We start from the raw sequence: 24,474 nt of genomic DNA on the forward strand, positions 1-24,474 counted from the left end.
AAAATTATGCTCACGAGATTAACTTTTGAGCCATCAACTAAAATAATAGACCAGACATTTATTTTAAAGTAAGTGCGATTTATAGAGATTAGTTTCGAATTTCCCTGAAACTCATTAAAAATAGCAGGTGTAGCTAGAAGGTAATTAATTAAGACAAAGTCCCTTAAAGAACTTTCTAATTTGAAAAGACGTGCAAAATTTCTTATAGAAATTAGTCAGCATTAGTGCCAATACAATGCTAATCTTGCTATAGATATTTTTGATTGCTTTGTCAATGTTGGCTATTAATAAGCCATTTCTATTTCAATACCAATATTTACCTAGACAGGTTGGCAACATTGTGTGTTCATCTTTTAAATAAGCGGCTTCTGAAACCGCAACATTTCACAAACCTGCCGTCTTCTAAATAAATTATATGTCTTTATAAGGCCTGTTTTATTTTCTTGCCACATGTCATATAACGGATTCAGTAGAATTCGTTTAGTGAGTGATCGTATTTACAAGAAAAATCGACGACTAAACACTCAAGTTATTTAGCATTAAGTTATTTCCTTTCAGAAAATAGTTTTTCTGCAACATTTAATCCAATTAAAATTTCAATAGAATCTGGCTTTTTTGCATATCACTTACAATAGTTTCAAGTTTCCGAAACCAGGGTCCATAGTTAATTATATGGATGCCATCAAGAATACCTAAATAAATCTTATTATTAATTTTATCTTTTGGTTGCTTTGTTTTAATGTCTCTCAAAATGAAGAATGTTTTACAGTTTCTTCTTTAAATGATTATTAATTTCATATTTAAAGCTGAAGTCTTTTAAATACATAACGTCTCTGAACCCATATCACCTTGCGCACGAACATGACGTATTCTTAGTTTTGAAACTTCTAATAATGTTATAAATGATACGCAAGAGAACTCAAGTTCTATCGAAATACTAATTGGATCAGATGTTGCAGGGAAACACTTTACAGTTGAAAGAAAAGTACTTAAAAGAGGTTTAGTTGAAAATCTATAGGAGGCTGGAGATCAGAGGTAAACGTTCCTGCGAATCAGAACAGAAGAAATGTAAATGTGGCTGTAAATTCATTACTTGTGACTGATACGATTATATAAAATTTATAAAGCTTAGAAATTACAGGTGTTATGGATCAGAGTAGAAGCAGGAGGATGAGCTTAAACAAGAGCACCATTTTCAAGACTCTGTATCTGCAAAGTGCGATGGAGTAAGGGAATTGAGAAAGATGAAAAAAATAAGCAGAAGGAAGAAAGCTTCAGATTCTCAAGCGCTTGAAATAGAGATAGAAAAAAGTGAAAAATTCCGCTTCTAAGTTTGTAGAAATTGATAGTGAAGTTTAATGAACAGGTATAAGTGTTGAACTACCTGAAAATGCATGCGATGCGAAGATGGAAGAAGCTGATTCTCTGAAGATAAGTCCCAGAAAGCGTGCCATTCAGAGATGATGAAGTAGTCACTACGAGAAAAATCCATTCGTCTCTTAATCGAGGGTTTGATCGTATTTGCAAGAGCCATAATGAATTAATCAAAAAAAAAAAAAAAAAAACTATACAACCAGAGAAATTAGAAAATCTCCCTTGTAGTCAGCACGTATTTTTATGTAGTCATTCTCTAATAAAACTACATTTTACTTGATTGGAAAGTTTTGAAAACCCTAATTTTATATTATGTTCATAAAAGCGCATTTACTACGTGCTTAAGACAGATGTTGATATTTCGAAGTAGATGAAAGGTGTATTTAAATTTAATTGATGGATGAAGAACCCTGAAGGTAACTATGAAAACGTAACTATGGGAAAAACAGCAACATTCTGGTAAAACTAAAAATTTGTGGTATATTTGATCTTAGAAAGTTTCTCGCGAAAGCATCTCTTCACCTAATAACTCTTCCCGATTCTTTGTTGATACGTGGAATGGTTATACCTTTGTATCATGCTCAATTTAGAGCCTTTATAATGGCACTAAAATAGTTCTCTTGTTTAAAACTGCTGTACATAAGCAATCGGGTTCTTTATAAAAATAAGAGACTTATGTAAAACGACCACATGATGAGGCAGAACTCCAGAGTATACCGAAAAGTCTTGAGTGTTCCTTTGTATTAGTAATGATTCTTGGTTTTACAACTCATCTTAAGCAATAGAGTTTCTTCCTGCAGAGAACCAAAAGATAGGGACAAATAAGAGCTGAAGCTTCTATCTCTAAACAATAAAACTCTTTAAGAAACAGGAATTCATATACGGATAAAATACACATTTAAGTCAAATTCTGTTAAGTTGTGACGAAGTCCTTGCACCTGAGCTAAAACTTCATTTCTTTCCTAATTAGAAAAGGTCTCATTTCTGTATGCTATACAGAAGTTACGAAAGGCATAAAAACCTTAATCGAAGATAAGAACAACATAATTCAATTATTTTTAAACCAAAAAAATGCACAATTTACGAACATATAAGAGTAACGAAACTGAGAGATCACTGAGACGGGTAACAGAGTGGATATATATATATATGTGATGTACCAGCTTTTGTTCGGAATAAATAGTAGATTGGTGAAGAATCATAGACGTAATCGAAGCTCAAAATATCAGATGATAAGTTTAAAAAACAGGATCCATTTATTATTATTCAGGAGAAATAGCAGTTACAAAAATCAGATCTCTAACTTTTTGTATGAAGTTTACTGCATCGTTACATTAAAGAAAAGACCCCGATATTCCTTTGGCGAGTAATTTTATAGCAGTGGCGTAGCAAGCATAACTGGCGCCCGGGGCAAAATACCTTTTTGGCGCCCCCCCCAAAAAAAAACACTTTCAGTAATATGATGTATACAATACATTCGTAATAAGAAAATAATGCAAATAATAATAAAATGCTGAATCTGCCATAAAATACTCAAAAATATATTAAGAATAGTCACTACCTAACTACATTATCCTTGAATTTGGAAATGCATCTGTGTCAGCGAAAAAATCAGACATACGATGATCTAGAATTAGTTGAAAAGGTGTTATTTATTTTACATATTTATATAAGTGTTTTTAAACAATTAAAAGTTTAATATACATTATAGATAAATAAATAGATATGTGGCAACTTTCCTACTACAACTCAACTCTGCCAGTCTGGTAACCCATAGCAACCAAAAACAAAATAATATTTATTCTATTCAATTGTTATAATTATTTAACGATCAGTCTCAAAAAATTGTACTGCCATAATTGGTGACCCGTATTTATTACGAATAGCAACCTTCAATGTTGCACAAATATGGAGTTTATATATCAAAATTCTGAACAGCAGTAAGTTACCCAGTGTGATGAGATGCAAGTAAGACATTTCACATGTGATTTCAAGCGTTGCGCCATATTCCAATGAGTCAACATATTTTTGTCATAATTTCAGCGGATATATGTATCGTCTGCTGCATTTGAGCCGCCAATTTCTCTGATTTCAAGTACCAAGAAACTGTGTCACTATATACATATTGATTATTTTTCTATACATATTATTACTGTGCATATATGATTGATCTAAAGTGGTTGACAACGATGCTGCTTCACAATTGGCACGAGTGACAGTTAAGCCACCACCTTTTTGTCGCCGAGACCCATCGTTATGGTTCATTCAATTGGATGCGCAGTTTAAATTGAGTCACATTACTGCCAACGAAACTCGATTTTATTCAGCGATCGCCGCGTTAGTATCAGAGGTACTTCAATCAGCTCGTGAAATAATTTTGAATCCACCGAAGACGGACAAATACACATCTTTAAAAAAATTAATTTCTGTTTGTGAAGAATCCGAGACAGTTAAAATCAAGCAGCTGTTCCACGATTTACAGTTGGGTGATATAAGGCCTTCTCAATTGCTGTCTAAAATGTCAGACTTAGTCGCCGGTAGCCTAACGGATAACATTCTTAAAACATTATGGATGAATAGACTCCCATCTAACATGCAAACCATTTTAGCGGCCAGTAGCGAGCCACTTAAAAATCTTCCCGAAATCGCTGATAAAATTCACAAGCTGGCCATTCCTGCGCAAATATATCCAGTGCAGGCTCCTGGGTCAGGTATTGTGGCGTTAGAGGCTCAAATTGATGACTTTTTCAAACAGATTGCTCAGTTAGTAGCCATTCAAGCTGAAGCTTTTCGCGCAACCGCTCCACATCACGTAGTCGAAATACACATCCTAACCCACTGAGGAAACGTTATGAAAGCCCTCCTCCGGGTATTTGTTTTTTACCACCACAAATTTGGAAACAAGGCAAACAAATGCCTACCACCGTGCGTTGTTATAACGACCAGGGAAACGAGAAGGGCCGTTGCTCGAAGTCATATATGACAGCCGCCGGAAGCTTGCACGCCTTTTCGTCATAGAAGAGAATTTCGGGTTTAAGGTTTCTTCTAGACACCGGGGCTGATGTTTCTGTCGTTTCACCACATTTTCACTAACAAAAGCGCCTTACCAAGTTACAACTTTATGTAGCAAATGGAACTCCTATTCCAACTTTTGGTGAACGCCTGATATCTGTTGATTTAGGATTGCGCTGCAACTACCAAATAGCCATTCATTATTGCTACTGTCCTATTATTGGCGCTGACATTTTACAAAAATTTTCTTTGCTTGTCGATCTTAAGAATCGCCGTTTGATAGATTCCACAACCAACTTAACTTATCCGGGAGTAATTCGCAATAGTCAAGATTTCAGCATTAAACTGATTTCGAGTAACTCCCCATGGCATCAACTTCTCAGAGAATTCCCTACAATCACGCGCACAGTTATGGGTATTTCCGAAACCAAGAACAATGTACTACATTATATTGAAACTAACGGACCACCAATTGCCGCTAAACCTAGACGCTTACCTCCGGACAAGCTTAAAGCCACCAAAGAGGAATTTTAATACATGATAGAACAGGGAATTTGCCGTCTTTCAAAAAGTTCATGGGCCAGTTCGCTCCCTCTAGTTCGGAAACGAAATGGTAAGTGGCAAAAAAAAAAAAAAAAAAAAAAAAAAAAAAAAAAAAAAAAAATGGTTAAATGCAGCTACAATTTCTCATCGTTACCCAATCCCGCGCATTCAAAACTGCATGCAAGTTTTAGAGGGAAAAGCTATTTTTACAACCATTGATCTTGAGTGGGCGTATCACCAAGTGCCCGTTAACCCAGCTGATATTCCCAGCTGTTAACCCGTTAACCCAGCTGAAACTGGGGTTATTACGCCTTTTGGACTATTTGAGTTTCCGGTCATGACTTTCGGCTTATGCAATGCTGCTCAAACGTTACATCGCTTCATGAATCAGGTGTTAATCGGCCTCGACTTTCGTGTACCTTATTTTGATGACGTCTTAATCACCTCCTCTTCAGAGCAAGAACACATATCACATTTGAGAACAGTTTTTGAACATTTTCAAAGGTACGGTGTCAGTCTTAATCCTTACAATTGCGTTTTTGGCCAATTAAGAGTATCCTTTCTTGGTCATGAAATTTCCGCTGATGGCGTTCAATCCCTTCCAGAGTCACCGCTATCCGCGATATGTCCGAACCATCTACAGTGAAGGACTTAAGATTATTTCTTGCTATGCTCAATTTTTATCGACGTTTCTTATCTCATGCAGCAACCATACAATCACCTCTGAATTTTTTTTTTTTTGGTTGGAAGCAAGAAAAGCGATAAACGCTTTATAACCTGGACCACAGAATCTCGCGAAGCGTTCCAAAAATGCAAAAAGGATTTAATTTCGGCAACAAATCTGCAGTATCCTTCCGCATCTAAACCATTATCACTCTACGTTTATAAGGTATTTCTTCCGCTTTCCTAGCGTTCCTTCGTTGTGTAGTAGTTCTGCACGCTGTGCCGGTACTACAGAGGTCTGCAATTCGATTCCCGGCGAAGGCGGTTGCTAATTTTTCAATCTCTTTTGCTCCCAAAAATCCTAACGTCTCTACAGTGACGCCCGAACTGAAAGGGGTTTTGGATGAGGATTCTCCACACCTAGTACATGGCGATTGGGTTCCCTAAAAACACCAGTCACATTATACACGATATATTATATACATTATAAGGTATTTCTACCCCTTCCCTAGCGTGCCTTCGGGGTGTAACGGTAGGACGCTGGGCCGGTATTCCAGAGGTCCGAGGTTCGATTCCCGGCGAAGGAGTTGCATATTTTTCATCTCTTCTGCTTCCAAAAAATAACCTAATGTCTCTACACGTTGACGCATCAACAACAGGTATATGAGCAGTTTTACAACAGAAAGATGAAGAATTATGGAGACTCATATTTTTCTAAAAAACTCTCACCAGCAGAAACCAGATACAGCACTTACGATTGCAATTATTAGCAATTTATGAAGCTGTCAAATATTTTCGACATATGCTAGACGGACGCGTTTTCATGATCTTCACAGATCACAAACACTTAACCTATGGTTTTCAACACAATAAAACTTCTCGTCAAATGAGACACGTAGAATTCATAGGGCAATTTTCAACAGCTATCCGTTATATTGAGGGTTTGCAGAATATTGTTGCAGACACCTTGTCTCGTATTGAAGAACTAGCCGTTCCCTCGCCAGAAAAGTTTGCTGCCCTTGCGGATGAACAACAAAAACTACAAACCCTCTTGAAAAGCAAAACTTCCACCAATCTCAACTTGCAGCCTAAGCAGCTGTCGACTGGAAAATCACTTTATTGTGAAGTTCAGGATTCAAGATTTCGACCTTATGTTCCCTCCGGATTTCGCCATGCCATTTTTGGTCAGTTACATCGTCTGTCACATCCTGGCATCAAGGCTTCGAGGAAACTGATACAGAAACGTTTCGTATGACCTAGCATGCAAAAGGACATAGCCAACTGGACACGTTCGTGCTTGGAGGGCCAAAGATCTAAAATTGTCAGACGCACGACCAGCCAACTTAAAAATTTAAATTTGCCCTCATCTCGCTTCAATCACGTGCACCTCGACTTGGTCGGGCACTTATATTTATTAATAATAATATAATACATGAATACAATTAATTATTATGTATACATTTTTCTTACCTTGGATGAAGCAAATTTATTTAAGTCGAAACTTTCTAATTTTTCTCTTTCCACACTTAAAAATGCTAGATGACTTAGGGGATCTTGTCCCATCGCTGAATGTAAATATGTGAACATTTATTTTAATTTGCTGAACGAACGTTCATAGTTAGCATTTGATAATGAAGTAATAAGTAGTATTTGAAGTGCGACTCTTAGGCTTAGAAAAACATTTACTCTATAGATCTGTAGTAGAGTTTTAAGTTCCGTTTCTTTTCTACTGCGGAGTAACGTCATGCATTCACATTCACTGCTCAAAACAGGGGATTAGGGGTTAGGATTATTCAATTATGGCAAAGCACACGAGGGCTATCTACCTAAAGGGAGGGATGTCTTCGTGGAGGACTTTCTAAGGGAAACTGGCTCGTATACACGTTACACATGGGGAAAACCACGAAAACGCCCATGCAGCCAGCCCGTTCGCGGTATTCGAACCTCGGACCGAACTACCAGTGTTCTGCTTCTTTACCGCTCGGCCGCTGGTGGGCACAATTAGGGGATATTGTGGGTTCGGTATGAAATAACCATATAATGGACAACCTTTTTGAACAAAAGGAAATAGAAGAGCTTATAAAGGAAAATTATAACGTTTACAAGTTGGGAATATGCGAATTTAGTCTGTGACGTCGAAATCTATGAGTTTTAGATAAGGAGTAAGGAGCGACCTGCAGTATTCCTTTTGTAATAGGAGATTAAAAACAATTGACATGCGTTGAATGCTTCGTAGCAGTGAATATACGATGTCTCAGCAAGATGACTTAGTTGAATCGGTAGCCAGAAAGGCCATCAGTCGTTTAAAGGAGAGTCAAACGCAATCCATTGTTTGCGGAAGCGTTAGGATTTTCCCAAAAAATGTCATTCCCAGATTATGGAATCGGGTTTTGGAAAGTGGATATGTTTGAGAAATCGTTTTAACATATACTTGCATTTCGTTTAAAAAAAAGATCTCTACTTTGGAGAAATAAAGTGGTCAGGAAGAACGTTTTGGCTGATGTACTGCAAACATTTATTACACATTTTATCAGACAAATCAAGGAAATAAATGATTAATTATATTACAATAGTTATTAATTTTAAATATATTTTCCAGAAATCGATCAAAATGAAAACTGAAATTTTTCGGAAAATTTTGTTTGGAGACCATTTGGCGCCCCTGTACGAGAGGCGCCCGGGGCATCATGCCCCCCTTGCTACGCCACTGTTTTATAGCCTCTGGAAAGGCGGATTACCAAAAAATGACGTCAGCCTCGTCAGCCATTCCAGTTCGCTTTAAATATCTCCAGAACATCCTATAACTGTACGTGTAGAAAAGGCGGGAAAAACAACTTGACTACGGTGCTCTGGATTTAATTCCACGTACTTTCAAATAAGAGACCGTTGCCATTAAAAATGAAAAGAACATACAGTTAGAATTTCAAGTGCATTTTTGACTATGGAATTTTATTATTACATATATAAATATATTTTATATATGTTTGGTGCAGTCGATTGCAACCAAAATACGAAGTGCACATCTACACGTTATAGCAGTCCTATATACAAAATTTCAACGTTCTGAGGCTACTAGTTTTTGAGTTATGCGAGATACGTAAGTACAGACGCTACGAAAAATTCTCTTCGGAATTAATTTTAAAGCAGTTTTATAATATTTTTGGAGGAAAAGGGTCTTTTAGTCTGTCTTTACGTACAGAGGTCACGCAAAAACGTAGTTAAATTGCATTTGATAGAGGTCAAAATGGATATTTTCGTTGAAATATGCTGCCTAAAACCTTTCACGATTATAATACTTCTTTTTACTTCGTGCAAGGAAGTAAAAAGGATATATTTAAATTATCGTAACTACTGAGAACATTAAAAAACAGCAAAATTGTAAACATTTTAGAAGTACTGTTTAATTTTGAAAAAGCCTGTTGAAATCTAATTGGATACTTTATATGTTCTTGTTAGGACGTTTCATCCAAACGTTTTGACTACAGACATTTTCATTGTTTTTCTTTTTTTTTTTTTACATTACATCACTCTTATGTCACTACACTTATTACTCTACGCTATGACTGCATTTGATTTCCTTTACAACTGTTATTCAAATTCTGTTCCAGTTCCACCGAGAATTAATATATAATCTCCAACCAAACATTCCCCAGTTGTAATGAATGTTTGCTTGAGGCGAGAGAGAGGATATTACGAACGCCTAGTGGATGGCACTTGCAAGACTAGTTAATATTCTATATGCATGTGTCAAGGCTTTCCCAAACTCATCCAATAACGGAACTCCGAATGTAATATCGAGAAGACAAAGCCTCTCTAATGCATTCCAGATGGAGTAATCTTAGGATCACGTGAAGAGCTATCTAGATTGTTATTGGAGGAGCGAAATCATGCTGCACTCAAGGGCATTTGAATTTGAGACACTGCGCTCTATTTTCATAATAAAAGCTAAGCTATTGTATAAGATGAAACTAAAGCTTAATTTAGTTACATCTTGATACATTTGTTACCAAGACTTTGACATTTTCTCTGGATTTAACTTCAAGAATTCTAAATCTCTATTTAAATACTTCGGCTTAAGATATACATGGGGGGTGATATGAAGATATGACAGATATTGATAAATTCTGTTAAATTTTTATTATGAAAATTATAGTGAAATCATTCTTGGGAGATATATTTTGATTTAAGGTGTATTGAAACTAGAAAATTCCGCTTGTGTATGATTTTTGGACTTTGAAAGCAATTTTTTTTTTTTTTTTTATTTTATACTTAAAAATAAAAATTTCTTAACTAAGTTTCAGAATAAATAGTTACTTGGTATTTTAAATGTCTGTTGTTTGGAAACTGGCTCCTTTAAACTCATAAAATTCGGCTGCATTTTAAATTTTAAACTTATAATTTAAATGAGAGCAAGAAAAAAATAGTTCCTTGAAATAAACAACGCGGAAAGGGATAATATAAAGAAAATGGAGAAAAGTGAAAAAAGTCAGTCATTGATTTACATGAATGAATATGATGGAAGACTAATAAGTACGGAATATTAAATTATACGTATTTTTTCTTGCATTTTATTTAAACTTATTGGATTGAATTAAATCTACTTCGCCGACAGCGCATAAACCACAACAGAATAAATGCATTCTTTAAAATTCAATCTAGTATTTGTTTACCATAGCGACACTCTGGCGCTAGATTCACTTAACAGTATTATATTTCGTTCATAATGCAAAAAATTTATATCATTTAAAGAATAGAATTATCTAATCGTTGCCACATGTTCTATTCAAATACTATAATAAAGCTAGAATGATGTATAAAAGAAATTAAGCAAACAAAACAAAAAAGAAACAATTTTTCACAGACGATTGAGTATTTCTCATTCAATTAATTCAGTTCTCACTTCGCGAGAGGGAAAAAATACATAAAATCTCAAAATATCTGTATAAAAAATTACGAAGTAAATCTTAAACACTTATTTCCTCGAAAAAATTCCAGAAATGATTAAGCACGATTTAATTGGCAATAATAAATGAAGGCTTTATCTTTGTTGTTGCGAAGCTAAGTTTCTCTAAATTGGCAACAAATCCACCAGTCTGCTGTTTCAAATGTAAACAATCAATGACCGCCATCAATAAAAAGGCTTAGCGGCACTTAAACAACTTTAAAATTGTTGATAATTCTAAAAATATTGCATACAGATTTACTAAAACCATAAAAACCTTAACCGGAAGATAAAAACAACGTAATTCAATCATTTTTAAAGCAAAACATGTACAATTTACAAACATATGAGAGTAAAGAAACTGAGATCACTGAGCCGGGTAACAGAGTGGATATATATATACGTCTGGCGCGGCCGATTGCAACCAAAATACGAGGTGCACATCTGCATGTTATAGCAGTCCTATATACAAAATTTCAACGTTCTGAGGCTACTCGTTTTTGAGTTATGCTAGATACGTACGTAAGTATGTATGTACATACTTTCGTACAGACGCCACGAAAAATTCTCTTCGGAATTAATTTTAAAGCAGTTTTATAATATTTTTGGACGAAATGAGTCTTTTATTCTGTCCTTACGTACAGATATCACGCAAAAACATCGTTCAATTGCATTCGATAGCGGTCAAAATAGATATTTTTGTTGAAATATGCTGTCTGAAACTTTTCGCGATTGTAATACTTCCTTTTTACTTCGTACAAGGAAGTAATAAAGGCATTTTAGGAGTTAAATGAAATTACAAAATATTACCATAAAATTATCTCTTTCAATAACCACTACAATTTTATTTTATATCAGTTAGTGATTTTAAACATTTGTAATTGAAATTCTTAAAAAGGTATAAAATATTTCAAAACTATAGCTTTATATCCTCTTACTAGAGACGTGTGAAAACAGAAATAAAAGTATTGATGAATACTTTTAAAATTTGTAACAATTTCCTGAATGCCTTTTTTAACTTGGTGCAGAAACAAAAGCATGTGTAATTATAGATTTACGAAGGAAAGCTGAGTTTACATCTGCATGTCTTCATGCAAAAGGTATGTAGTTTTAAATCTCCAATATATTCTGCTGATGTGTATTCCAAATAGACGCGAAAAGAAAAAAATAGCATTATTCTTTATATATCAATTGAAAGCATTTAGATTATGCTGTTGTCTGTTGTTATAGTCTGTGTGTCGGAACTTAGTCTATGCTTGCTGTTCACCATAGATAACAAACGTATACACTTGAGGTACACAGAGAAGGACAAACAATAATACGTTCACATTTGGAGGGGCTATTAGGTGTGCTATGTTGCTTATTTTCAATTAATAATTACATATTGGCTCTTACTTTATATATTCTCTAATTCAGATTGTTACATTAAAGAGTCTTTCTATTTAGATTAGTGTAAAAATAAAATTCTGTTGAACTGGCCAGAAACAAATTTCGGTTTGTAGACAGTGTTATGTTCCTTTTGTTATTCTTCTGCCAATCTTATATTATTTTTCTTTTAAAGTCTGGCAGCTGGTAATTTTAGGTTGCTATAGAAAGAAATTTCGTGTATTTTTGTTTACAACTGTTAGTTTATGGTCAGTATTAACATGAGGTTCAAATATAAACATTTTCGACCTATTTTAATACTTTTTATTTTCATAAAGACATTTGCTTTTTGATTAAATTTACTTTTTAAAGATTAATATAATCAATAATTTTAGTCTAGCTAACATTTAGTAAACTTTCTGAGATGGCATTAGCGTTCTGTTCATAAATCAGATTGAAATAAATTGTTTTCAAGGAATTCCTAACGAAGGCCCATTAGGATGTGTGAATATCCTAATATATGTCTTTATTAGTGTTTCTCAGTATGTGGGTTAAACAGTGTTCCATTCTACTTATGTTATGATGGCACTGTCAACATGATAGTTAACGAAGACTGAATGCTGCGGATATGTACCACTGTTGCCTTTCATCAGTTTTGGGTACTCAGTATCGGTGCACGTCTGTTGTACATCCTGTGCAATATGCTCCATGACGAAATAGTAAAATGGCCAACGGGATCACCCGAAATTAGGAAAATACTTAACTGGCGAATACCCGAAACTTGGATGGGAGGGGAGATTATTTTGATACTATCTAGGAAGAAAAGGTAAATCCTTTGGGCTGGGCTTGGGAAAAATTTTTAAATTGCCTAAACTGCTTCTGTGATGTGCAACTTTCACACAGTAAAAGATAAGAATTTCTTTACGTATTCATATATTAAACCTAAGATACTTTCAGAAATCAAGTACAAGTAAAATCTCAGAAGCTAGCAACACAGTACATAAAATTAAGGTAAATGTAATAGCTTTCTTCCATACTGGCGACATTATCGACCATCGACAAGTGTCATGGATTCTCGAAAGTGATCTAGGTACCATCATGGTGTAACTATCTCTGTCATGGCTTTAACTGGAATCTTGAGAGCACACAAAATCTCGGTATAAAAATGTTATACCTAATAAAAGAGATGAGATGAAAAGTAAAAGAGATTGAAGCATTGTAGAGACATTGGGATTTTTTTTTGGAGCAAGCGAGATGAAAAATTAGCAACCGCCCTTGCCGGGAATCGAACCACAGACCTCTGGTATAATGGACCAGCGTGCAGAACCACTACACCATGAAGGCACGCAGTGGAAAGTGGGAGAATAACCTTATATACTCCCCTTTTTAAGGCGGCTCATACACCTTAAACCCCTTATGAGCTTCAAATTATGTGACTCTTGCAAGAATTGAGATATTTTATTTATTTTAAAAGTAATTACGTCCAACTTTTTACAGCTGACTACATAATATAACTACTTTGGAAACTAAAAACCAGAAAGTTTGTGTTGCCACAAATATTTTTGTAATTTAATCCGCTTTGTGACAAAATTTTTCGTCATTTTTCCACCTTGCGCGCATGATATTTTAAAAATGGCTCATGTTACGTACTTGAAATTTGATGGAATTCTTTAAATGGGCACTATTTTCTAACTGAACCAAAAATCTGATGAATATTTTAATACTATAAAATTTTATGCAGGAAAACATTACAGATTTTTTTAATAAAATACATTTTATAAACTCAACTCCAAATAAAATAAAAATTTAACATGAAATTTTCATTTTTTTGGTTTACAATACTTTTCAAATGTCATAAAAGCTATATATAAACTATGGAATTAAATAATGCAATAGATAATTTTAAACTGTGCGCGAAAGGTGGAAAAATGACGAAAATTTTTGTCACAAAGCGGATTAAATTACAAAAATATTTGTGTCAACACAAACTTTCTGATTACGATTTCAGAAAGCAGCTATATTATGTAGTCAGCCATAAAAAGTTGGAAGTAATTGCTTTTAAAATAAATAAGTTATCCCAATTCTTGCAACAGTCACATATTCGAATATCATAAAGGGTTTAAGGTGTATGAGCCCCCCTTAAAGGGCGGCTAGGGAACTAGTCGCCAAATCCTGGGTGTGGAGAAACCTCATCCCTCATCCTTTTAGTTCGGGCGCCACTGTAGAGCCATTTGGATTTTATTGAGGCCGGAGAGATGAAAAATGAGTAACCGCCTTCGCCTGGAATCGAACCACGGACCTCAGGAATACCGGCCCAGCGTGCAGAACCACTGCACCACGAAGGCACGCTAGGAAAGCGGGAGAATAACTTTATAGCATTTCTCATTAAATTTCCCATGAATAAAAATAATTCTGGGATTTTGACGCTAGTAATATAATGTAAATGGTTATTTACAGTTAATTTCTCACATGAAACCCAAATTATAAAATAATCAAGTTAATAATTTACGTTTAAGTAAGAATTAAAAAATTATTAAAAAAGGGTTAAGTCCAATATTTCCTAAAGTTATATGCATTTAAATGCAGATGGAGATTTCCATTCGAAGTAATAAATGTTTAGTAATTATATTATATGTTACAAAATATGCTTTCTTTATGCGACATATGTAATGTAAAAGTAGAATATTCCCAAACATTTTAATTTATGATAAACTTAGTAAAGAAATTATGGATATGAAGAAGATCAATATATCAGAGAAAAATTAGCAACGTTTATTGTCCTTGAGATGTTTCAGTGCATTTCATTTCAGATAAAATAATTTGCTAATTGGTTTTTATTGCACAAAAATAAATAAAAACGTAAGCGTAAATATCAAATTCTCAGTTCTTTGTAAGATTAGAAGCCGAAACTCGTAGTTGATGTAATCATTTTAACTGCAAAGTAAGCAGTGATAATCGCTTTTACTTTATTTTTCATGGCTTCATGATAAAAAAAAAATTATATCTTTTCTACTAAAGCATTTACTGTGACATCATTGATTATTCATAATAATAATTTGCTGCAACATAAGGAAAGTAACATTGGAGACTTATGAAATATTATTTAAGGCATGCAGGAATCAGGATAATATGATGCAATGTATTTTGCCCGTGCTGGGCGATTTCTTGAATGACGAGAGGACGCTGTTGAAAACAAAAATCAGGAACTGCTGCGTTTCGCATTTCGAAAGGAAGAGAACATTGAAAAATTCAGCATTTGTTACTGAAAAATTTGTTTCTTTGAACGAGCGTTGATAAATTGACGCAGCTGAAAACTTGTAGAGGAAGATCTTCAAGAAGGAAAAACTTGTTTTTATCTTGTCCCTTATGTATTGACTGCAGAACAAAATGGCGATCGGATTTCTACATGTTACGATTTGATTAAAATACCAACACAAATTCTGATTTATTTAAGACATATTATAATTGCAGATCAGAATTAACGTTTCGTTAATAATCCTGAAATAAAATATCAATTATGTTCTTGAGTTCCAAAAGGCTTACCACGGCCGCAAAACTCTGATTTCAGAAAACTGTGAGGACAAAATAGGTGATCTTGTTTGATTGAATAATTCCCATGGAATGTTTTCATGAAGGATTGTTGCTTTACAAAGAAGTAGTGATAAACTTTTAAAGAAAATTTATCGTTTTAGGCCTGAAAATGTTCTATCGAATAACTAGTTTCTGCTGCAAAATACTGCGTCGTCATATAATTTTACTCACGCTCTGTATTCATCAGATCTGGCACTTCTAGATTACTTTCTCTTCTCTAAAGTGAAGACTGTCCTCAAACATTATTATTTTAATAGTATTGAAGAGATTAAAAAGATTCCACCAAAGATCTTATCAGCATTAAAAAAAGATGAAATTATGAAGGAACCGAGCAGTTTTAGGAACATAAACACTTAATGTTGTATATCGAAGGCTAAGAGACACATTTTGGGTGCTAATGGTCTCACACACATGCATATTCTGCATAAGAATTTCCTCTCGAATATACATTGATGTAACCCTTTGTTTAGAAAGTAGTCACAACTGTCTTGGAAAACATTTTCACAGAGTTAAAATCTACTCTAACGCAAACTGCATAAAAGGAGCCACTACCTCCTATACTGCCAGATATTGTTGAGGAACATTTATAAGATTGTTAGATAAGAGAAAAGCTTCATGATTCTTCTGGATTACTCCGTAATCGTCTCTTTTATAACTCTTCTTAATATTCTCTTTCTTCGTCTATCTATATTTTTTTTTAGTTATGAGCATTTTATATTCACTTATTAAGGAATTGTTTGTTTAAATATTACTATTAGTATAAAAAAGGAGAACAACAACAAAAAATCTGGTTCGGATAGCACCGCAACTTTCTTGAGCGGCCTATTAACTATACACAGTTTTGATGCATTTCATTTAAACTCGCTTTTCCAATTATTATAAGTTAATTAGCCGATTCCTCAAGGAAAGTTGAAAATGACATTAAAAACTGCAAAATCTGAAATTAAATAGCAAGGTGAATGCTTTTTCGTACGGTAGTCAAACTTCTTAAAATTTTATTTTTCTTAGCGAGTATAAAACTTCTCCAAATGTAACTACAGAAACCGGGAGATCGCATTAAACGTTAGATTTTGCCATTTGTCGAAATTTTATTCATTTATTTATTTTTAATTTGGCATTTCCAAAACCTAGATATTTTCATCATTTAAATCATTTCTGTAACTGAAGTATATGACTATGACCAACGATTATGAAAACAAAAACCAGATAGGAGGTGGGTTTGTTTTCGAACTAAGTGAATTTTAAAATCATACAACATTATATATATACAGGGGTTGGACAAAAATATGGAAACACCTTTAAAAAAACATGTTTCTTTGCTTAATATGGTGTAGGAAACCCGTTGGCATCCAAAACAGCTTGCAGTCTTCTCGGAATGGATAAATACAGTTCCTGTATGTTTGCCAAAGGAATATTATACCATTCTTCCTGCAAAACGGTGGCAAGTTCAGGTAACGATGTTGGAGGTGGATAACGAGAACGCACTTTCCGTTCCAATGTAGACCACAAAGGTTCGATAATATACAGGTCTGGTGACTGTGGTGGCCAGGGAAGATGGGACAACTCATCCTCGTGCTCAGAAAACCAGTCTTGGACAATGTGAGCTGTGTGAACAGGGGCTTTGTCGTCTTAGAAGACACCATCACCATCGGAGAACAAAGTTTGTACCATGGGATGAACTTGATCGGCCAAAATGTTCACATAAGTCTTGGCAGTCATGTGCCCTGACACAGTTATCATGGGGCTAGCAGAGAACCACGATATGGCTGCCCAAACCATAACAGAACCCCCGCCATGTTTCACTCTTGGCAACAAGCAGTCTGTATTATAGGCTTGAGATGGCGTTCTCCAGACGTAAACTCGGCCAGAAGTGGGAAACAATGTGAAAGAAGACTCGTCAGACCATATTACTCGCTTCCACTGCTCTATAGTCCAAGCTTTATGACTTAAACACCACCTTTTCCTGTTACGGGCATTAGCATCACTGATGAGTGGCTTCTCAATTGCAGCACGGCCAGCAATTCCTTGTTTAGAAGCTCCCTTCTAATTGTTTTGGTACTCACAGGGTTCGGTAACACAACATTCATTTCAGCAGTAACTTTTGCAGCTGTGGTCTTCTTATTTTTCGTCACAATTGCCCTTAATGATCGTCTGTCACGATCACTCAGGACACACTTTCGTCCGCGCTGTGATTTAGTAGATGAGGTTTTTCCGCTTTTCAAATATGCGGAATAAATTTTCGATACAGTACCTCTTGAAACACTAAACACCTCGGCTACCTTGCTTACGGAAGCACCTACCATACGTGCTCCAACAATTTGCCCATGTTCGAAGTCTGTTAACTCTGACATAATGCAATGACAACCTCACATAACAGTACTCTGACAACAACTAAACTGTTTAGCACATTTACGAAGTTGTATAGGTGGCGTCAGTAGTCTAAAAGGCCAGCGCCACCTACATATTTCATTAAAATCAATCTTTCTTTTCAAACATGCATTTCACAAGGTGTTTCCATATTTTTGTCCATCCACTGTATATATATACGTTTGATGCTGCAGATTGCAATAAAAAAGGGAGATGTACAGCTGGGTGTTATAATAGTCCTATACAAAAGTTTAACATTATGGTGCTAATCGTTTTTAAGTTTTTCGAGACAAATGCACACATACATACGCAAGGACAGAAGTCACGCAAACAAATCGTCGAAATGTATTCGGAAAGATATTTCTGTTAAAATATGGTACCGAAAGTTTTCGCGATTACAATACTTTCTTTAATTCCCTCAAGGAATTAAAAAAGGCACTTAGCTTGATTTTGATGCATTATGCAAGTTCTAGTAAGTGTGCTTTGACTCATTCAAATGAATTAAAACTCATCCTATGAGGAACCTTAAAATGTTATGAATGAGAACTTAAATTAGTAAAGTAGTAATGGACAATTATTTTTATTGAAATTTCATTTTAAGTACTTCTTTGTAATTTCTAATACTCATTAATAGAATAAAACATACACACACATATGCATATACGTATATTTATGCAACAGAAAAGAGGTAACTTTTAATTTAAGCCAAATGTTTAGGTTGCTTGCCTTAAAATATACAGGAAAGTCCTATGCATTTCGAGAATTTGAGATAAGATTCCCTTAGATAAACAAGATTACTTTAATCTGGTCTGTTAAAAGTTGATTGCTTAAAAAGTAAATAAAAATAAATATACAAGTTAAAGCAACAATATTATCAGTATTATTGAGCTAAATAGGAAGAAGATCTTCTCTTCTAAGCAAGATTGAAAATGAGACAAGACATTTAAATACTTATGATAGTGCAAGATTGGAATTAAAATCTAAGATAAATTTAATATGTTTTTGTGAAGTTTAAAAAAATTAAGGAAAACTAACTCACAAAATTAAGAAATCTTTTCCGACAACTTTGTCATAGGAAAAGTGATCATATGAATGGTCAAGAAATTGTGTATTTGTTAAAGGATGAAAATTTCTCATCCTTACTTTTTTATGTTTAATGCTTCATTTCCATGTATAGACTTATATGCCTTTTAAATATCTAACATCAACATATGATGTATTCCCACGGCAAACTTTAATTAAAATAATCTACTGAACAAAATAAGTGAAAATTCATAAAAAGCAAAAGTACAATAATAATTTATGCTTTTCTTGCCCTTGAATTTTTAAAACTCTTATCATAGAGCACTCTTAGAAGATCTTATTTCGCTCAGGGTTCAATAACTTGAAGATTATTATTATTTGAACATGTTTTGCTTTTTAAGTTAAAGGCGAAACGTTCAAAAATGCTTTTTTCTTCCTTGTAGACAGCACTCTTCGATTAACGATGACAATAGTCATCCCATCTTTCCCAACTTAAAAAGCTGCGTGGATTTTCCATGAATTCAGTTTTAAAGTTATATGCTCATCTACCAAAGAAAGTTATGATTCACTTCTTAAGACCTCGATATCGTATTTTGAGTCATGGCAGATTTTTTAACTTTCATCCAACGGTCGAAGTTACAGAAATCTTTAAATTTTTTGCATTAAAACCGATGAAAGGAAAATAAATCTCTGATCACTGCAGGTCCCATAGTCATATGTGTAAAGTTTTCGTGTGTTGAAAATGTTAAAAAATCTTTAGTTGACGAATTAAAATTTTTTGTAGCTTTTCGCATTCACCCAAATCCATCATTATATTAGTTAATGATTTTAAATCCAACGTGTTCTTCCAGAAGTGTTTGCAAACTTTATCTCATAATTCTCTCGGTCTTCTCCTTTCTGTTTTGCCTAACATATGGCGTCATATCAACTGCTTTTATATTTGTTGTTTTTCTTTCATAATTAAACAATAAAAGAATGATATAATATAACTTGCTTTTTAAGGAAAGAAACCTGCGTTACATACAAATTCCTTGGTCAAATGTAAGAAAATTTCTAATATTTCCTCCAATTAAAGCAACATAGTATTTTTAGTAAAAATAAAACAATGTAATACTGCATCCAAACGAGTTTATTTATTAAGAACGTTTTATTTCGTATTAACTTAAAAAATAATCGTAAGAAACTAAGAAAAGGCTGCTTAAAACTGTACTGAGAATATACAAGTTAACATTCTCCTACTGGCATTCTTGTGAAACTGCAGCTAGTTTGAGATTATACTGCTAATTAGATATTAAATAATTTTAAATATTTTTGGTAGTTTTCTTATTTCTATTTCCAAATGGACATTCAGGTAATTTCTCACATTATGTTTTATCTTCATAACTAATTGGAAGCTGAATATGCAATAGCTAGCTCTGTCAAAAATAAGAGTAAAGTGTCACTTAAATTCTTGTTCTAATTATTTTATTAGTTTCACATTAGTTATATATTCATAGTTGATTTTTCTTTCAATCATTAGTTCTGAAAACATGGTAATGAATGTTAAAGAAAGGTAATAAAATCATTCGATGATTTATTTGTCCACCAGTTTTGTAAAATGATATTTCCTATGTAAATACTTATTTCTTTCGCATCCCTTATTTGAAATCTAATGAACATGTAAGAAGAAATTTATTCAGTCCATGTTAATGTCCCATATAATGTTATTCAGCCTATTCAAATATTTATATACTGAAGGCTCCACCGAACAAATATCGATGCCACATCATAATCAAATTGTTTAAAGAAATGTATTTTCATAATAATGCTTGTAGAAAAAAATATTAATAATGAAATTGGAGATTAATTACTGGTCAATCCAAAGAAATTTAAGTTTTGATATTTATGAAGAATGAGACTGAAAAAAGATAAATATTGGTTTTGTTTTTTGGCGATGTTATATAGAGATATGTTTTTTGGCGATGTTATATATAGAGAGGTGTAATGGAAAGTAAAAGGAAAGAAAGACTGGAAAACACCTCTAATTTGATTTTAACTGTATGGAGATTACTTCTAGCATAATTTGAACGTAATTAGATTGCTTTTTGAAAACATCTTTGAGTAAATCAACAAAGTAAATAATGAAATCAGTCGGGAGATAAAGAAAAATTATTTGATCTTTGTAAAATTTTGGACTATGATCTTAATAATTATTTTGTACAAATCCTTTGCCCTTTCTTAAGTACCTGAATTTGCAGCAGCTGGAGTCTTTTAGTACCACAACTATTAAATGTTACAGTTTCTTTATTACAGGTGAAGAAACTTTCATAATTTTATGTTTCATTGGAGCTACAGAATGCATACATTGATAAATAAACTTTCTGTCTAGTGATAAACAAGCGTTAAGTAAAGGTTTTTCTAACGACAAACTTACATTTTGTCTGATGACAAACAACGCTAACAATAACTAAGTTTTTAATTCTGTACCCACACTTAGCTAAGAAATTTCTGAATATTCTCCATACAATTTCAAATTTTAGCATGTAGTTGCTTATAACAATTTTCTAAGGTTTAATAGGATGTAAGATACTTTCAATAAATAAATTCGCTTAATTGCAGTATAACATTGTATTATTTTTATTAGAAAAACTGTGCTGCGGTAAGTGAAGGATATTTAAGAAATTATTTATTTTTGAAAAACAGCAATTAATTAGCAGGAAAGATCTTATCGTGTCAAGTTAGAGATAAATGGCTTATCAATATGATTAAAAGGAAAACATTAGTTCAAGCCTGACAATTCTTATGGTAAAAGCTTAGCTGTAAGACTTACCTGTAAACGAATCAGCGTGGATGGGGCGACATCACAATCTTGCCGGCAGATGAGGAGGCGTCGGACTGTGTGCGAAAGCATCTGTTCTAGTCCCCGGAACTATGCTCACGCCATTGTCAAATTAGGATGTGACGTCATTCAGGGATCTTAACCCCTTTCAGAATTTTCAATTTGACACTAGAATGGACCACATTGGGCCAGAGAATGGTTTGTTGGATCAAGTAGCCTATACGAAGCCGCTCTGGTGAGTCTTTGCAGGTACTTTCTTTTCAGGAGATCGCCATCATTGCTGTGGAGAGACTCCTGTGGGTTCCCGGGGGTTTAGGGTTGGGAGGTAGGAGGAGAAGAGTAGGGTGTTCGCGCTGTTGCGCACGTGGTCTGCTTTCGACGTCATCGGGCGGGAAGGCGTATCTGGGATCTAGTTGCCAGGGGCAACTGCGCCTTTTCCCGGCATGCTGCGCAAAGGGCGAAGATGGCTCCTTTCTATCAAAGAAGGTGCTTGCAGGAATCGAAGGTGTGTGCATGTCACTCAAGCCCCCATCCCGAGCAGAGGGGATGAAGTGGCATTCTGGGACGTGCCTCTTTATCAAAACAAACTGATTAATTGCAGATGACACTTAAAATAACAGCGTTTAATAATAAAGAGAATGAATTGTTTTCGGAAACATTACGCAATAAAATTTCAATAAAATCAACTGAATAATGAAAAGTAGAGTTTGGAACTGTGTTAATATTTTTGAAAATTAAACTTCAATCCCTTTCTTTTATCTGCGCATTCTCCAGTATCAGCTTATCGAAGTTCTTCTTCTCCCGGCCCTAAATTAAGTGCTTTAGTTCTAGAAAAGTTATTCTAAAATAAAAATGTTGTTTTATAAGGTATTTCTCCCACCTTCATAGCGTGCCTTCGTGGTGTGGTAGTCTGTAAACAGGGCGAGTATTCCAGAAGTCCGTCGTTCGATTATCGGGGAAGGCGTTGCTCATTTTTCATCACTTGCCTGCTTCCAATTAAGCTAATGTCTCTACAGTGGCGCCCGAAATAAAAGGGTTGTGGATGATGAATCACCACACCCAGGATTTGGCGACTGGGTCCCCTAAAAACACCAGTCGCCCTTCAAAAGGGGAAATATATAAGGTATTTCTCCCGCCTTCCTAGCGTGCTTTCGTGGTGTGGTGGTCTGCACGCTGGGTGCGTATTCCAGAGGTCCGTGGTTCGATTCCCGGCAAAAGCGTTGCTCATTTTTCATGACTCCTGCTTCCAAAAAATATCCTAATATCTCTACAGTTTCACTCTCAACAGATATAGATCTCTACAGTTTCACTCTCAACAGTAGAGATACTCTCAACAGTATCTCTGCAGTTCTCTTTATTATTTAGAAGCAGAATAAGTCAAATCAAAATTTCTAATATAAAGGAAGATATGCAGGTTTTCGAGAGTATCAGATGAATTTTTGAGCATAATTGAACAATGGCGTTAAAAAAGTTTTTATTCAGTATCATAAAACTAATTTATAAGAAATTTTTTTGACATTTTCTACTGAGACAGCTATAGTTTAGCAGAAGAATTTATTGGCAACCTTTATTAAAGTTCGTTTGAAAGCTCATTTTTATAAATCGCGAGGTTTATTTTTTATTATTTTTAGTTCAAAGAGGCTTTGTCCCTGAAGGACTATTATTTTCGTTTTGCGATTTTGCGTCGATTCACTACAAACGGCGAATCACTTTTCAAACTGTTGCCACAAAGTATTATCGCCCTGTGTTATATTTAAAGAAATTAATTAATGAAAAATCTGCATAAATGTATATCTATTTCTCGCATTATGATAAAACAACGGTACATAGAGCCATCGAATTTTGAATGGCGTAATCCTACTGCGAATATGGGCATGTGGAAGACCAAATTTGAAATTTGGAATTTGTTTTATGATCGATTTTCAATTATGTAAAACTTTAACGAATTTTTTATTAATAAACTCAAGAATTTCAAAACGAGAAATGACAACGTTGTACAGAAAAAACGCGTGAATCTCTGTATGGGAAATTCTAAAGATATGCTCATTTAAAAATTTAGGACATTGCTATTGAATTTAATTTCATGGTTTTAGTGCGAAGAACGTGATATTTAATAAATGAATAAAATTTAATAAATATTTAATAATTTATATAAATGTAACACACAAAATGGTAAAAAAAAAGGCGTCTTTGGACGTAATATAAAATCTGAAACATTTCAGATTTTTTTATTATATATTATATATATATATTTTTTATCATGTGTAACATCAATGCGAGTCAATTTCGTTCAGAAAATCCGGTTCTTAATCATTCTGCCTTTTAAGGAAACAACGTTTATGCCATTTGCCGTATTTAACTAAACGAAGCATTTTATTAACTGCATAAATGAGTTATGTAATCAGAAAATAATTACTTTGCATCTAAAAGAGATTTAATTGTTTTAATAGCTAACGTATTTATATATAACACATTTTGATTTAGTTTAAACAAAAATTTATTCTCCTACAGAACGAAAGTTACATGATGGAAATGCAGACATAATTTTGATCTGTATAGTTGAGTTTTTTTTTTTTTTTTCTTTTTAAAAGAACAAGATAAAAAAAACCTAAAGAAATGCAGTATAGAAAGCTCACTAAAATATAGATGTAATTTTGATGGAAGTAAATGAAGATTTTTTTTCAGGAAAAAAATTGGTAAGTTTTACGTGAGTGAATAAAAGAATATTTAAGAAACAGTATATTTTGAGAAGTAGGTGTCTCATTTGTTTTTTCAT

At 34.0% G+C, this 24,474-nt stretch overlaps 1 protein-coding gene across 1 annotated transcript in view; it reads right to left on the reverse strand.

Annotated features, from left to right (window-relative positions):
- Nucleotides 1–22,007, reverse strand: part of DopEcR (G-protein coupled receptor DopEcR) — a 174,505-nt gene extending 152,498 nt beyond the window's left edge. Inside the window, exon 1 of the mRNA XM_035357200.2 lies at nucleotides 21,690–22,007. The gene's annotated coding sequence lies outside the window, so the exon portion shown is untranslated. The remainder of the gene's footprint in view (nucleotides 1–21,689) is intronic.
- Nucleotides 22,008–24,474: the final 2,467 nt, after the last annotated feature.

The sequence above is a fragment of the Stegodyphus dumicola genome, chromosome 9 (genome assembly GCF_044657685.1).
Source record: "Stegodyphus dumicola isolate Sdum_Otavi_A_Nest chromosome 9, ASM4465768v1".
NCBI lineage: Eukaryota > Metazoa > Arthropoda > Arachnida > Araneae > Eresidae > Stegodyphus > Stegodyphus dumicola.